This window comes from Neoarius graeffei, chromosome 13 (assembly GCF_027579695.1).
Source record: "Neoarius graeffei isolate fNeoGra1 chromosome 13, fNeoGra1.pri, whole genome shotgun sequence".
Taxonomy (NCBI): domain Eukaryota; kingdom Metazoa; phylum Chordata; class Actinopteri; order Siluriformes; family Ariidae; genus Neoarius; species Neoarius graeffei.
The window spans coordinates 73,904,833-73,920,879 of NC_083581.1; the positions used below are offsets into that span (position 1 = coordinate 73,904,833).

The window sequence follows — 16,047 nt, forward strand, 5'->3', positions numbered from 1 at the left end:
GGGACGAATCCCCCCCGTCCCCCCCTCTATCTGCACCCGTGTGTGGAAGTGTATCATGGCACGAACAAAGGAGATTTCTGAGGACCTCAGAAAAAGCGTTGTTGATGCTCATCAGGCTGGAAAAGGTTACAAAACCATCTCTAAAGAGTTTGGACTCCACCAATCCACAGTCAGACAGATTGTGTACAAATGGAGGAAATTCAAGACCATGGTTACCCTCCCCAGGAGTGGTCGACCAACAAAGATCACTCCAAGAGCAAGGCATGTAATAGTCACCGAGGTCACAAAGGACCCCAGGGTAACGTCTAAGCAACTGAAGACCTCTCTCATATTGGCTAATGTTAATGTTCATGAGTCCACCATCAGGAGAACACTGAACAATAATGGTGTGCATGGCAGAGTTGCAAGGAAAAAGACACTGCTCTCCAGAAAAAACATTGCTGCTCATCTGCAGTTTGCTAAAGATTACGTGGACAAGCCAGAAGGCCATTGGAAAAATGTTTTGTGGACAGCTGAGACCAAATTAGAACATTTTGGTTTAAATGAGAGGCGTTATGTTTGGAGAAAGGAAAACACTGCATTCCAGCATAAGAACCTTATCCCATCTGTGAAACATGGTGGTGGTAGTATCATGGTTTGGGCCTGTTTTGCTGCATCTGGGCCAGGACGGCTTGCCATCATTGATGGAACAATGAATTCTGAATTATACCAGCGAATTCTAAAGGAAAATGTCAGGACATCTGTCCATGAACTGAATTTCAAGAGAAGGTGGGTCATGCAGCAAGACAACAACCCTAAGCACACAAGTCATTCTACCAAAGAATGGTTAAAGAAGAATAAAGTTAATGTTTTGGAATGGCCAAGTCAAAGTCCTGACCTTAATCCAATGGAAATGTTGTGGAAGGACCTGAAGCGAGCAGTTCATGTGAGGAAACCCACCAACATCCCAGAGTTGAAGCTGTTCTGTATGGAGGAATGGGCTAAAATTCCTCCAAGCCGGTGTGCACGACTGATCAACAGTTACCGCAAACGTTTAGTTGCAGTTATTGCTGCACAAGGGGGTCACACCAGATACTGAAAGCAAAGGTTCACATACTTTTGCCACTCACAGATATGTAATATTGGATCATTTTCCTCAATAAATAAATGACCAAGTATAATATTTTTGTCTCATTTGTTTAACTGGGTTCTCTTTATCTACTTTTAGGACTTGTGTGAAAATCTGATGATGTTTTAGATCAAATTTATGCAGAAATATAGAACATTCAAAAGGGTTCACAAACTTTCAAGCACCACTGGATGTAGGACTATTGAGCAGACCTTGGTCTGCCCCCCCCCCTTAAAACAGCCATTTTTGTTAAAAAAAAAGTTAAAAAAAAGAAAAAAAAAAAAACAGTTTTCCACACACAAAATTGTTACATATTTCGATCCTTGTGGGAAAATTTTATCCCCCACCCCACCAAAACACACACACACACACACACACACACACACACACACACACACACTGTTGAGAGTTATGTCTTTTGTGTACAATTACAGATTATGTGCCTTCATCCAAGAGGAATGAAAATAAACAAGTGAGTAATTTTGTTTGTGTGGTGTCAAATAACTGTGTAGCATTATTTTCATATGTGCATTGCACATTTTTGGAATAAGATTGTGACAACTCCCTGTTTTTGGGAAACAGAGGAACGGGAAGCAGGCTTTAGAACAGGCGAGTTAATTTTATTGTGCACACTTTTCAGTGACTACTCACGAAAAATAAACACACTAAACACACACATGTGGCAGGGTGTCACAGCTCTCTCTCTCGTTCCTGATTGTCTGAAAGACAAACAGAGACACATTTTAATCGACAGCCAGTAATTTGACACGGGTGCACCTCATTACATGTTACCTGCTGGTTCAACCTGCCTCCTCGCCACTCACAGCCAATGCTCGATCACGCCCCCACTGCCACAAAGATCTCATTCTACAATGTGATTATAATGGAGTAGTTTCTAATTCTAATAATTATATTTAAGTTATATTATCATAATTATAATATAATTTCTTCTCATTCATATAAAAACACAATGTTAAGCTGAACACCGAATGCAGAGGCTCCAACTGTCCCGCCATGGGCGGGAGATCTCCCGCTTTAGGGAATGTTTAGAAAATCCTCCCGACCTCCCGCTGACAACATAAAAATTTCCCGCCTGCCCTTACTACACATGATTAGTTTAAAAAAATATATAACTTGATCATGGCCGTAGCCAGCTATGAGGCCCCCGGAGTCCGGACCTCGGTCATTTTTAAGAGCTGAAAATACATTTGTATGCTAAATATTCAACTGGATAAAAAAATAAAGAATAACATTAAAACTTCTCCGTAAAAAGTGCATTGTTAATTATGTTAAACGTTGATTCTGTCTTCTGCGTGTCTTTGGTGCGTGCGGCTCTGAGACCAAGAACACAAAACCGAATGAGCGCACGACTCGGGGGAGGAACGCAGTGCAGGAGACACGGGGTTTTCATGGTCACCATCAGCGCACTTTCATCAAGCTGTTAAATTTACATTTTTGAAGCAGTGCAGTTTTGTCCTCATTGCTTGGGCCAGATCAAACCATTAAACAAGCTTAAATTATTCTTACTCTTGCCACAGGAATAGATCTCTTGTGTGGCATGTAATTCACCTCTTGCATTTAAATATGTCGAAAATATGTCGGCGTGCGCTTTGCGCATCATGGACCATGGATCATGATTTTAAAATGCTGCTACGGTCCTGAACTTGATCCGTTTATGTTGACGAAAATTAATAGTTGACTTTCCGCTTTTCGTGTGTCTGACATTGTATGGGTGGACTCAAGTGTGTACCCCGCGATATATGCCGATTCCCCAGTCGGTACACCGATCGGCGTAATGGGGAGATTGGAGTGAATGCCGGAGGCATACGCGTGCAGATCAAGCGCGCATATGAATGAAGCGGAATTAGGTCTGCTGCGGGGTCACACTGAGCCACCCAATGTATTAGCAGTTACCGATAAAGCATACAGATGGCGCTATTAATGATATGCGCGAGAGAACAAGAAAACCCACGACAGTCAACCATTTTGTTTGTTTTTTCGCATCTGCATTTTGTCTGCATTTATCGCCTGCTCATCTTTAACTTTATGTTCTCTTGAATGAGATAATGAAATTCCATTGGTGGAAATGGCGAAAGCCAAACTACGAAGAAAAAATATCAGAAAATCACCAAGATAAAGTTCGGATCGCCTGTCGCGATGGTCGCCAGGGACGAATGGCGGACTATTTTGGACGGCAGCAAGACGACCCTATATCTGACAGGGTTAGATCACCAGACCAGACGTTAGATTCTAACGAACTTGTCTGACTTTTACTAACTTAGAAATAGAATATTATTAGAAGAACATTATCATCAGAGGGTCTACCATTGGCAATTTATAATAGTCATTATTGACATTAACTTTAGGCATATTAAAGTTTGGTCTGTAGTCAATGGATTTATCTAGATCCGTTACTATTAATAAGATTTAATTGACACGAAATGTGGTCAATCATTCATATATATATATATATATATATATATATATATATATACAACCCCGATTCCAAAAAAGTTGGGACAAAATACAAATTGTAAATAAAAACAGAATGCAATGATGTGGAAGTTTCAAAATTCCATATTTTATTCAAAATAGAACATAGATGACATATCAAATGTTTAAACTGAGAAAATGTACCATTTAAAGAGAAAAATTAGGTGATTTTAAATTTCATGACAACAACACATCTCGAAAAAGTTGGGACAAGGCCATGTTTACCACTGCGAGACATCCCCTTTTCTCTTTACAACAGTCTGTAAACGTCTGGGGACTGAGGAGACAAGTTGCTCAAGTTTAGGGATAGGAATGTTAACCCATTCTTGTCTAATGTAGGATTCTAGTTGCTCAACTGTCTTAAGGCCCAGTCACACAGCCAAAACTTACGATTTACGCATGAATTGCGCATAAATTTCAAGTCGTGCGCGATTCATCAGTGCTGTGCGTAATTCATAAGTTTTTTTGACGTGGAGCATCAGTAGTTGTCAGTGGATGTTCGACGAATCGGGTTTGTGCGTGATTCCAGGTTTTGAGCTGCTCAAAAATATTGATCACGCACAAGTATGCGCGATTGTGCGCCGTTTAACGTAATTCGTGCGTCCTTTGCCGTAGTTCTGACGCGGACAATGCGCGACATATGCGTGGACCGTTAGTGGTTGATCGCAAGAAATTTACCGCTACCGCACACGTCGATGACTTTTCACTGACGAATAACGCACATATCACGCATGTCTCGCTGTAGTAACATGTACATTTCACTGATATCCACTGACATGCGCGCTCTATGCGTCGTTCATCAGTGCTAGTGTGCAGTTCATGCATGCTTATACGTTGTTCATACGCAGTTTATGCGTGGAGTGTTCGTCAATAAAAACCAGAAATTGTCCCTCTTTTGACCCTATGCGCCGATGTGCGTGATTTGTAAGTGATTATAAGTGATTTGTACGTAGTTCATGCGCAATTAATCGGTGATTTTCGACCACGCACACCCCCAAAAAATGGTCAATTTCTCCACTGACAATCACGCACAAGCCAACTTTATACGTGATTTATATGTGATTTATGCGTGATCGGCTGTGTGACTGGGCCTTTAGGTCTTTTTTGTCGAATCTTCCATTTTATGATGCGCCAAATGTTTTCTATGGGTGAAAGATCTGGACTGCAGGCTGGCCAGTTCAGTACCCGGACCCTTCTTCTACGCAGCCATGATGCTGTAATTGATGCAGTATGTGGTTTGGCATTGTCATGTTGGAAAATGCAAGGTCTTCCCTGAAAGAGACGTCGTCTGGATGGGAGCATATGTTGCTCTAGAACCTGGATAGACCTTTCAGCATTGATGGTGTCTTTCCAGATGTGTAAGCTGCCCATGCCACACGCATTAATGCAACCCCATACCATCAGAGATGCAGGCTTCTGAACTGAGCGCTGATAACAACTTGGGTCGTCCTTCTCCTCTTTAGTCCGAATGACACGGCGTCCCTGATTTCCATAAAGAACTTGAAATTTTGATTTGTCTGACCACAGAACAGTTTTCCACTTTGCCACAGTCCATTTTAAATGAGCCTTGGCCCAGAGAAGACGTCTGCGCTTCTGGATCATGTTTAGATACGGCTTCTTCTTTGAACTATAGAGTTTTAGCTGGCAACGGCGGATGGCACGGTGAATTGTGTTCACAGATAATGTTCTCTGGAAATATTCCTGAGCCCATTTTGTGATTTCCAATACAGAAGCATGCCTGTATGTGATGCAGTGCCGTCTCAGGGCCCAAAGATCACGGGTACCCAGTATGGTTTTCCAGCCTTGACCCTTACGCACAGAGATTCTTCCAGATTCTCTGAATCTTTTGATGATATTATGCACTGTAGATGATGATATGTTCAAACTCTTTGCAATTTTACACTGTCGAACTCCTTTCTGATATTGCTCCACTATTTGTCGGCGCAGAATTAGGGGGATTGGTGATCCTCTTCCCATCTTTACTTCTGAGAGCCGCTGCCACTCCAAGATGCTCTTTTTATACCCAGTCATGTTAATGACCTATTGCCAACTGACCTAATGAGTTGCAATTTGGTCCTCCAGCTGTTCCTTTTTTGTACCTTTAACTTTTCCAGCCTCTTATTGCCCCTGTCCCAACTTTTTTGAGATGTGTTGCTGTCATGAAATTTCAAATGAGCCAATATTTGGCATGAAATTTCTAAATGTCTCACTTTCGACATTTGATATGTTGTCTATGTTCTATTGTGAATACAATATCAGTTTTTGAGATTTGTAAATTATTGCATTCCGTTTTTATTTACAATTTGTACTTTGTCCCAACTTTTTTGGAATCGGGGTTGTATATATACACACACACATATATATATATATATATATATATATATATACACACACACACACACATTATTTTTTATTTATACTCACAGAGAGGGAGAATCTCCCTCTTTGCAATTTCCCCAAGTTGGAGCCTCTGACTGAATGTGTTATGATCCAAGTATGAGTGAGAATTATCTTTGTGTTTCTGTTTTTCAAGTTGCTTCTGATCATAATGCTGATACAGTTGATTTGTATGAAAACATCACAATGAATTTTTTTTTTTTTTTTGTGCATTTGTGATATTGATTGTGAGAGGTTTTATGAAACTTATTATGATGAACATTATTTCTGTATAATTATTTTTTATAGTAGTACACTGTAAAAACAGTAACTAGTTATTGCTGGTTTCATACAGTAAGTTTTTCAAATTGATCTGACTCAGAAATAAAGCTTGGTTATTTGCAACTAACAAAGACTCATCTCTCCAGCAAACTTCTCGCTATTGTTGTCTGAACAAGTATTTTCAAAATACTATAACAAGGATTTTTGAGTTGCAGTCGGCTTTGTTCGCCCCTTGAGGGAAACCCCGTGCATCTCCTAAATTGAGATGTGTGAGCAGGAGATTGTGCTGCATTTTATTTTAAACTGGTCTAGTTCACATGCTTAGTGCTCATTTAAAACTTTCGTGTCTGGGTACCAGCGAGTGGCCTCGTGGTTAGTGTGTCTGCCTCTCAATCATGAGTTCTACCACGGTCAGGTCATACCAAAGACCATCATAAAAATCATGCCTTCTGCCAAGGCATGCTGCAATACAGATGCGAGTGGGGAGTCAAACTCTTGTAGTTACCTGAGGACTAGCCCCCCCCACTGTAACCCTAGCTATGAAATGGCCCTTTTCCACTACCCTTTTTCAGCTCACTTCAGCTCGCTTCAGCTCACTTCAGCCCGACACGGCTCGCGTTTCGACTACCAAAAACCAGCACGACTCAGCTCGTTTCAGCCCTGCTTAGCTCCTAAAACTCGCACCGTTTTGGAGTGGGGCTGAAGCGAGCCAAACCGTGCCGACTGAGGCTGGGGGCGTGAGCAGACACTCCCCTGTGCACTGATTGGTGAGGAGGAGTGTCCTCACATGCCCACACACGCCCCGCGAGCGCGCTGGGATCTGTAAACACCGTAAACCCGGAAGAAGAAGAATTACGAATTACGAGAATTTCTGAAGCCTTATGCGCCTCGCCTCATCTATACGCTCTTGCCAGTATCTGTTGGCGACAACAAGCCACAGCACCAAGACCAGCAACACTAACGACTCCATGTCCTCCATGTTTATTGTTTACTATCCGGGTCGTGAGACTACCGCTTAAAAGCTCACTGAATCAGTGACTTACAGAGCATCGTGGACGAGTTCGCGGAGCGCAAGGCTCGTCGTATGCCCTTCAAATAATGCGCGCAGTAGGCTATTGATGTTTTATTATGAGCCATGTACAGTATGTCGCCTAATGTTTTTTTGTTTCTGAGTTACATGTTCGTTTGAAGGACTTAATGTACAAAATAACATAGTTGCACCCCGTAGTGTTGAAATTGGTAAACACAGTGCATTCAGTGAGGTTTGCACCGCCCTCCTTTTATTTCTGACTCTTCCTGTCACCGTTGCAACCTCTGAGCGCTCATTCGTATGCCCTTCAAATAATGTGCGCAGTATAGGCTATTGATGTTTTATTATGAGCCATGTACAGTATCCTAATGTTTTTTGTTTTTGAGTTACATGTTCGTTTGAAGGACTTGATGTACTAAATAACATAGTTGCACCCGGTAGTGTTGAAATTGGTAAACACCGCAGTTGCGGACATTTTGTAGCCTAAAATGATGTTATGATAAGCTTTAATAAAGGGCCCGGTCATTTGCCCCACCCCCGGCCCGGCTCTGACTTGTTCCGCCACTGTCACTGATGTCACTGTTTGCGCTGCTTAACGACATCACATGACGTCCACCCACTTTCGCTAACTCCACCCAATGTGTCCACCCACTTCCAGCCAGCACGGTTCAGCGCGGTTGTAGTCGAAATGCAACTCCAACAGCCCCGCTCAGCTCGACTCAGCTCGACTCGGCACGGCACGGCTCAGCCGCGTTTGTAGTGGAAAAGCGGCATAAGGTGAGAGACCGAGGGCTATGAAATGGAGATCAGTGCTGCCAAATGTGCCATGAATGGTGCAGGAAGGACTTTGATTTTGTCTGGGTACACATGGTCAGCCAATTACTTTCAGTACACATGTCCTGTTCGCCTTTGAAAAAGAAATTTGTGACATTGTCAGTATCTACTGCCCAGGATGCTCTGGATTTTATTTGATTTAATGTTGTGAAGTGGTTGAGGCCCTTTATCACTATATTCAGTCAATGCATTTTTGTATGTTGTACTTGAAGCAAGACTTACCTCAGTCTTTACCTGTTATTCCGCATGTTCGTAAACATGGTTTCACCTAACTTTCAGCTGTGTGCTCTTAATTTATTTGTTGAACATTTCTTAAATACAATTGCAACAACATACAACCCCGATTCCAAAAAAGTTGACAAAGTACAAATTGTAAATAAAAACGGAATGCAATAATTTACAAATCTCAAAAACTGATATTGTATTCACAATGGAACATAGACAACATATCAAATGTTGAAAGTGAGACATTTGAAATTTCATGCCAAATATTGGCTCATTTGAAATTTCATGACAGCAACATCTCATCTCATCTCATTATCTCTAGCCGCTTTATCCTTTTACAGGGTCGCAGGCAAGCTGGAGCCTATCCCAGCTGACTAAGGGCGAAAGGCGGGGTACACCCTGGACAAGTCGCCAGGTCATCACAGGGCTGACACATAGACACAGACAACCATTCACACTCACATTCACACCTACGGTCAATTTAGAGTCACCAGTTAACCTAACCTGCATGTCTTTGGACTGTGGGGGAAACCGGAGCACCCGGAGGAAACCCACGCGGACACGGGGAGAACATGCAAACTCCACACAGAAAGGCCCTCGCCGGCCCCGGGGCTCGAACCCAGGACCTTCTTGCTGTGAGGCGACAGCGCTAACCACTACACCACCGTGCCGCATGACAGCAACATATCTCAAAAAAGTTGGGACAGGGGCAATAAGAGGCTGGAAAAGTTAAAGGTACAAAAAAGGAACAGCTGGAGGACCAAATCGCAACTCATTAGGTCAATTGGCAATAGGTCATTAACATGACTGGGTATAAAAAGAGCATCTTGGAATGGCAGCGGCTCTCGGAAGTAAAGATGGGAAGAGGATCACCAATCCCCCTAATTCTGCGCCGACAAATAGTGGAGCAATATCAGAAAGGAGTTCGACAGTGTAAAATTGCAAAGAGTTTGAACATATCATCATCTACAGTGCATAATATCAAAAGATTCAGAGAAGCTGGAAGAATCTCTGTGCGTAAGGGTCAAGGCCGGAAAACCATACTGGGTGCCCATGATCTTCGGGCCCTTAGACAACACTGCATCACATACAGGCATGCTTCTGTATTGGAAATCACAAAATGGGCTCAGAAATATTTCCAGAGAACATTATCTGTGAACACAATTCACCATACCATCCGCCGTTGCCAGCTAAAACTCTATAGTTCAAAGAAGAAGCCGTATCTAAACATGATCCAGAAGCACAGACGTCTTCTCTGGGCCAAGGCTCATTTAAAATGGACTGTGGCAAAGTGGAAAACTGTTCTGTGGTCAGATGAATCAAAATTTGAAGTTGTTTATGGAAATCAGGGACGCCGTGTCATTCGGACTAAAGAGGAGAAGGACGACCCAAGTTGTTCTCAGCGCTCAGTTCAGAAGCCTGCATCCCTGATGGTATAGGGTTGCATTAGTGCATGTGGCATGGGCAGCTTACACATCTGGAAAGACACCATCAATGCTGAAAGGTATATCCAGGTTCTAGAGCAACATATGCTCCCATCCAGATGACGTCTCTTTCAGGGAAGACCTTGCATTTTCCAACATGACAATGCCAAATAACATACTGCATCAATTACAGCATCATGGCTGCGTAGAAGAAGGGTCCGGGTACTGAACTGGCCAGACTGCAGTCCAGATCTTTCACCCATAGAAAACATTTGGCGCATCATAAAACGGAAGATATGACAAAAAAGACCTAAGACAGTTGAGCAACTAGAATCCTACATTAGACAAGAATGGGTTAACATTCCTATCCCTAAACTTGAGCAACTTGTCTCCTCAGTCCCCAGACGTTTACAGACTGTTGTAAAGAGAAAAGGGGATGTCTCACAGTGGTAAACATGGCCTTGTCCCAACTTTTTTGAGATGTGTTGTTGTCATGAAATTTAAAATCACCTAATTTTTCTCTTTAAATGATACATTTTCTCAGTTTAAACATTTGATATGTCATCTATGTTCTATTCTGAATAAAATATGGAATTTTGAAACTTCCACATCATTGCATTCCATTTTTATTTACAATTTGTACTTTGTCCCAACTTTTTTGGAATCGGGGTTGTACATTTTCATTGTTAAATTTCATTGTTAGCCTCACAAGCACAACATAATTAGGTGAACGAGAAGATTCAGTTGGGAGAACTCTTGTCTAAACTTGAAAACCTAAGTAAAAATTCAGTCATGTTTCTCTTCAGATCGTATAAATCTTTCGCCTTTTACTAAAGATTTCCTTGGGGAGGAACATTATGAGTATAAACTATTTTAGGGTGGCATGGTGGTGTAGTGGTTAGCACGGTTGTCTCACAGCAAGAAGGTTCTGGGTTCAAACCCAGCGGCCGGCAAGGGCCTTTCTGTGTCGAGTTTGCATGTTGTCTGTGTGGGTTTCCTCCGGGTGTTCTGGTTTCCCCCACAGTTCAAAGACATGCAGTTAGGTTAACATGGGGTGGCCTTGGGCTGAAGTGCCTTTGAGCAAGGTACCTAACCCTTTGACTGCTCCCCGCGTGCTCTAGTGTGGCTGCCCACTGCTCTGGGTGTGCGTGTGTTCACTGCTTCAGATGGGTTAAATGCAGAGGATGAATTTCACTGTGCTTGAAGTGTGCATGTGACAAATAAAGGTTTCTTCTTCTTAAAGTCAATAACAGGAATCAAATGTTGAGAAAACTCAAAAATCTATTGCAGCATGTTACTTTTTACAGTGTAGTAGTCACAGTAGTAGTACAATGATGCTACCCTGCTTTATGTTTTATTTGTTGTACTACACTAAAAAGTAACAGTAATTTATTTCTCTTATTGTAGGTTCCTTCTGCTTCTGAGAATGTCATGGCTAGTGTACCCCCATGTGAAAACTTGAACATCATCATGAGATTGAATCATCAGAAACCAGAATCATTTACAGGCCAATCAGATTCAACATACCAAACACTGGACCCCCTCACCATCCAGTCTGATTCAGACTACACGTCCCTGATTAACACCACTGAACAACTACCAATGTCTTCTCACTACCAATGCCTGAATCCTAGAACTCGGAATAACTCGGTTTACCACACCCTTCATTCTTAATGCTTACTTTTTCATTTATTAATTTTGTTGTGATGTGAGATGAATGATTAAAAAAAAGTTAACTGTTGGAAAATTGCTATAAGTTTGGACATGTTGTTATCGGAAAATGATCACCTCAGGGTGGGAATACATCGTCATGACGTCATGGCATTCCGGGGAACGCCCTCCAGCCGCCATCTTGTGGGGCAAACAAAATGGACCATCCCCATTACCGGCTACGTTATCTCGGACGAATTTATGAAGTTATATAGTCAGTTTTCTAAAATAAAGATCAAATGTCGGCAAAATCAAGCAAACAGAAGTATATAGCTACATTAGACGACATTTCACGACAACAATATGCAGCCAAACTGGCCTTGATTGGGGGAATTGACCCCTACAAAGTGGACAAAGATGCATTTTCAAGTGACTATGCAGGGCTGCCAAAGCCTGAAACTGCCAAAGCCTGCTCCAAAGCCTGAAACTGACTTCATCAAACTTTAAAGGCTGTCTGATATATACAACTTTATGCAAACAGCGTGTCTTTTGGCGGATGCCACCTTTTTCACGGCTGAATTGTGCAGATCCAATTTTTTTTTTTTTTGGGGGGGGGGGGGGGCGTTGGAGTGTCTGATTATAATTTCAAAGTAAATTCTGTATTAAAATTACTAAATAAGCAAATCCGTTACAGTCCATGAAACAGGAAGTGTAAGGATGAGAAAAAAACAGTTTAAATCGGAAAAGCTGCGCACATTTGCGCAGGAAAAGCTGCACAAATGAGCGCAGCTTTTCCGATTTAAACTGTTTTTTTTCTCATCCTTATACTTCCTGTTTCATGGACTGTAATGGATTTGCTTATTTAGTAATTTTAATACAGAATTTACTTTGAAATCATAATCAGACACTCCAACGCCCCCCCTAAAAAAAAAAAAAATTGGATCTGCGCGTTTCAGCCGTGAAAAAGGTGGCATCCGCCAAAAGGCGTGCTGTTTGCATCCCAAACACAAATCAAATCATACAGAATAGACCTAAAATATTTTTCAAAAATGACCCTTGCATGAGTGAAGTGACAAGTGTCAAATAGAAACATGACAAACGAGCGATATTAAGTGTACATTACAATATAAACGTACACTCAGCGGTTCCAGTTAGGCATTCTCCAGAGATTGTTTACATGATGTGTTGGTTTCCAAAAACAAACTTAAACACAATTGATTGTTTAGTTAAACAACTTACCACTTATAAAATGATCGGAGCAGACTTTGCTGTGTTTGGAAGGCTGATAATCCTTGCGGTTGATTCTCGCAAGCCATAGATTTCTCCTTTGTATGCTGAGTTTCTTTGTTTGCTCGCCTTCATGCTCCCTTACAGTGGGAATTCCATAAAAGCTCCGCTTGACGTCATCATCTGACCTATTACGACAGCCATGAATACAACAGGTGTGCACCATTGCTAGCTTTAAATAGTAATAATGTAACTATAAATGTAAATAATATATAAATAAATGTAACTCGCGCGTTACAATGTGTGCTCAGTGACCCATACGGTAAGCTTGCCCCACAAGATGGCCGCCACTAGAGAATCCCCGACTCTGTGACGTCATGTGAAAACTATCTATAGTCACTCCCCATAGTTGATTATTTTCCTTTAACAGCACACTTTGTTGTGTTTTCTTTGATACTTAAGACATTGCATCTTCCATTTCCTGGTTTATTTATGTTAACAATGTTAAAAATGTCAAAATGTAACACATATCTTTATGTGAATGAAATGTTTTTGACATGGTGAAATGATATATTGCTGAGTGAAACACCTGAGTATCAGTATTATGAGTTTGTGTATTTAAGTGAAAATTTGGTTGTGAATTCATATTAAGAAAAAAACAATAAATTGTTTACTAATGAAGGTGCATGTGAGCCGTTCTTGATCAAAAGATAAATTGCAACTGTGAATGTTTTGGCTATGGATATTGTACTAATCTATCAGGAATTTGTCGCAGAGGCCGATGTAAGTGCAGATTGGAGTTTATTATAGTGAAACAAATGCAAACAAAGATTATGAACATGAAAAAATATACAAAGACTAAATATGCATGGCAAGAACATGGACATCCATCGCTTCAACAACAACTAAAGCTAGAAAATGAGATACAGAATCGAGAAGCACTCCCAGGTCACCGACCCCCCACAGGGGACTTTTAGGACTGTTAGTAAACACACGTCTAAAGCTCTGTGAGTTTTTGTGCTAGAAACATTCAAGTAACACCACTAGAAACCTTGAATCTTCTAGTATTCAGACAGATAGATAGATATCGAAAACAAACTTTAGCTTTAGCACTTTGTAAAGAAATAAAAACAAATCTTATGAATTTCAGTACTTCACCCAGCAGCAGCCTCTTAACGACACACCCATCAGCTATTCACATGTTAAGCGCATGGAACATCAGTGTCGTCATTCGCTCATTATGTAGCAAGGGGAGGTGAGAACACGGCCCATTTCACCGGTATAAACAAGTGCAAATTTCCCTTGTTTCCATACCAACTAAGGCTACATCCACACGACAACGGCAACGAGATGTTATTAAAAAAAATATCGCGTCCACATGGGCAACGGATCAGTAAAATATCAGGTACATATGGCAACGCAACGCTTGCTGAAAACGATGCAATACACATGCCACACCTCTAGGTGCGCTGTAAGACGGTCCCATCGGAGACATCAGGACAATAGAAGAAGTAAGGATGCATGCGCATAAACTATTATGCGCGAGACTTCATATTAGCCACAAAGTCAGGAAAATCTGTTCGTAAAATTACGTTATAATGACCAAATACAATGAAAAGTATTTTTCCAGTCTCACCTGTGAAAGGTAATCCCATGTGATCTCGTTTGGACGGCAAACCTGTTGGTACAGTTAAACGCAGCACATGAATGAGGCATCTTTATTCTCCGCTTTGCCCCATCCAATATGGCGGCGAGGATGACGTATGATTCTACGCGGAAGGCAGCATCTTTAATGGTCCGGAATAAATTGAATGCTACATGTTGATGGATTAATTTGTTCTTCTACGCCCTTTTTGAGGAATGTATTGTAGGACTTAAACCAACATCTGAAGAGGTGAGATCGCTCCTTTTTTCCCTATTTTTGCTGGCGGGATTGACTCTGCCCTAACTCTCTCTCTCTCTTTGCACCATTACACAATAAATATTCACAGTGAAAATATTTTGTAAGCGCGTTTCATGAACCAAGTTATAGGATTTGTTGACAACTCGCATCGAGTTCGTTACACTTCTACCTGGCATGAAGCACTGACAGTCATGTGGTTGTGATGTCATCGTAAACAAATCTGTTCTACTCATCCAGACGACTTCGCAACGGCGCCGTTGCCAGATCTTTCCACTCTGGAACCCATTCTCAAAAGATTTCGTTTTGGGGCACCCAAAATGCCGGTGCCGTGTGGACGCCAGGCCGAAACGATTAACAATTTTATCAGATTCACCTGAATCCGTTGCCGTGTGGACAGGGCCTAAGAAACTTTGAGGAATAGCCAATGCAAGGAAGATGTCTCACTAGCGGTTGTTGTCATGCTTTTTCAGTTAGCGTATAGGGAGAACTACATTACATTACATTTAGCAGACACTTTTATCCAAAGCAACTTACAATTGAGAAAAACAATCAAGCTACAGTAAAACCCTGGGGGCCTCATAGCTGGCTACGGCGAAATTTAAACAAAGAGGACACCAGCAATCTTGTGAAAGACATTTGTGCTATTATAATGCATTCTCAGAAGAGCAGATTCTCATTTGCTTGTGACAGACCTGCTGAAGTTCTCAGTGACGTGAGAGAAACTGATGGAGGAGTTTATTTATGTGGAATGATGAAGAGAAACCAACCAGTCCTGCATTACTCCTTCTTCCATGAGATGAAGTGACTTCACCAAAAGGTGGACTTTTTTTTTCTAGCCCTTTTTTGCTCATCTTTATAAAAAGGACAATAATCATGGACAACAAGTGTGAAATTGAATAAACTGTCAGTTCAGTATTAGATTTGATATACTGCCTGATATTTACACTACTTTAACATTAACAGTGACATTTTTGTCTATTGATATTAACATTTCACAACACACTCTGACATTACTATTAATTTGATTATCACTCTGAACTCTCATTTGTTTATTTAACCCATCAACGTTGAACACAATGCAAACCATGTGCTAATAAGTACATAGTGAACATATAGCTCGAGGACACTCCTCAAAGATCAAGCTAAGCTATGTTAGTGAGAGAGTTGTGAAGGCACATAACTAAGCATATAGATTCATTTGAAGAAGTCAAGTCAAAGTCAAACTTTATTGTCATTCAGACCATACAACAAGCAGTGCACGGCTGAAAGAAATTATGTTTCCCCACTCTCCAATGTGCTTGTATGTACAATAAACAAATAAACATGTTACAGTAAATGCACACAAGACAACAATAGGTAAACATACTAGAGCGCTAGACAGACATGCATATTGCACAACAAACACAGACGTAGACCAATAGACAGTGACAGAAAGGCCACAAACAAACATTGCACAAGAGAACATATTGCACAAAAAATAGATAAGAACCATAAC

General features: G+C 41.2%; 1 protein-coding gene and 1 non-coding gene across 2 annotated transcripts in view; both read left to right on the forward strand.

Moving 5' to 3' along the window:
• Nucleotides 1–16,047, forward strand: part of LOC132895957 (polymeric immunoglobulin receptor-like) — an 83,677-nt gene that overhangs the window by 48,900 nt on the left and 18,730 nt on the right. The window lies entirely within an intron of this gene.
• Nucleotides 10,561–10,672, forward strand: LOC132897231 (U5 spliceosomal RNA). Its single transcript, XR_009656284.1, has one exon. It is a non-coding gene; the product is annotated as a U5 spliceosomal RNA (small nuclear RNA).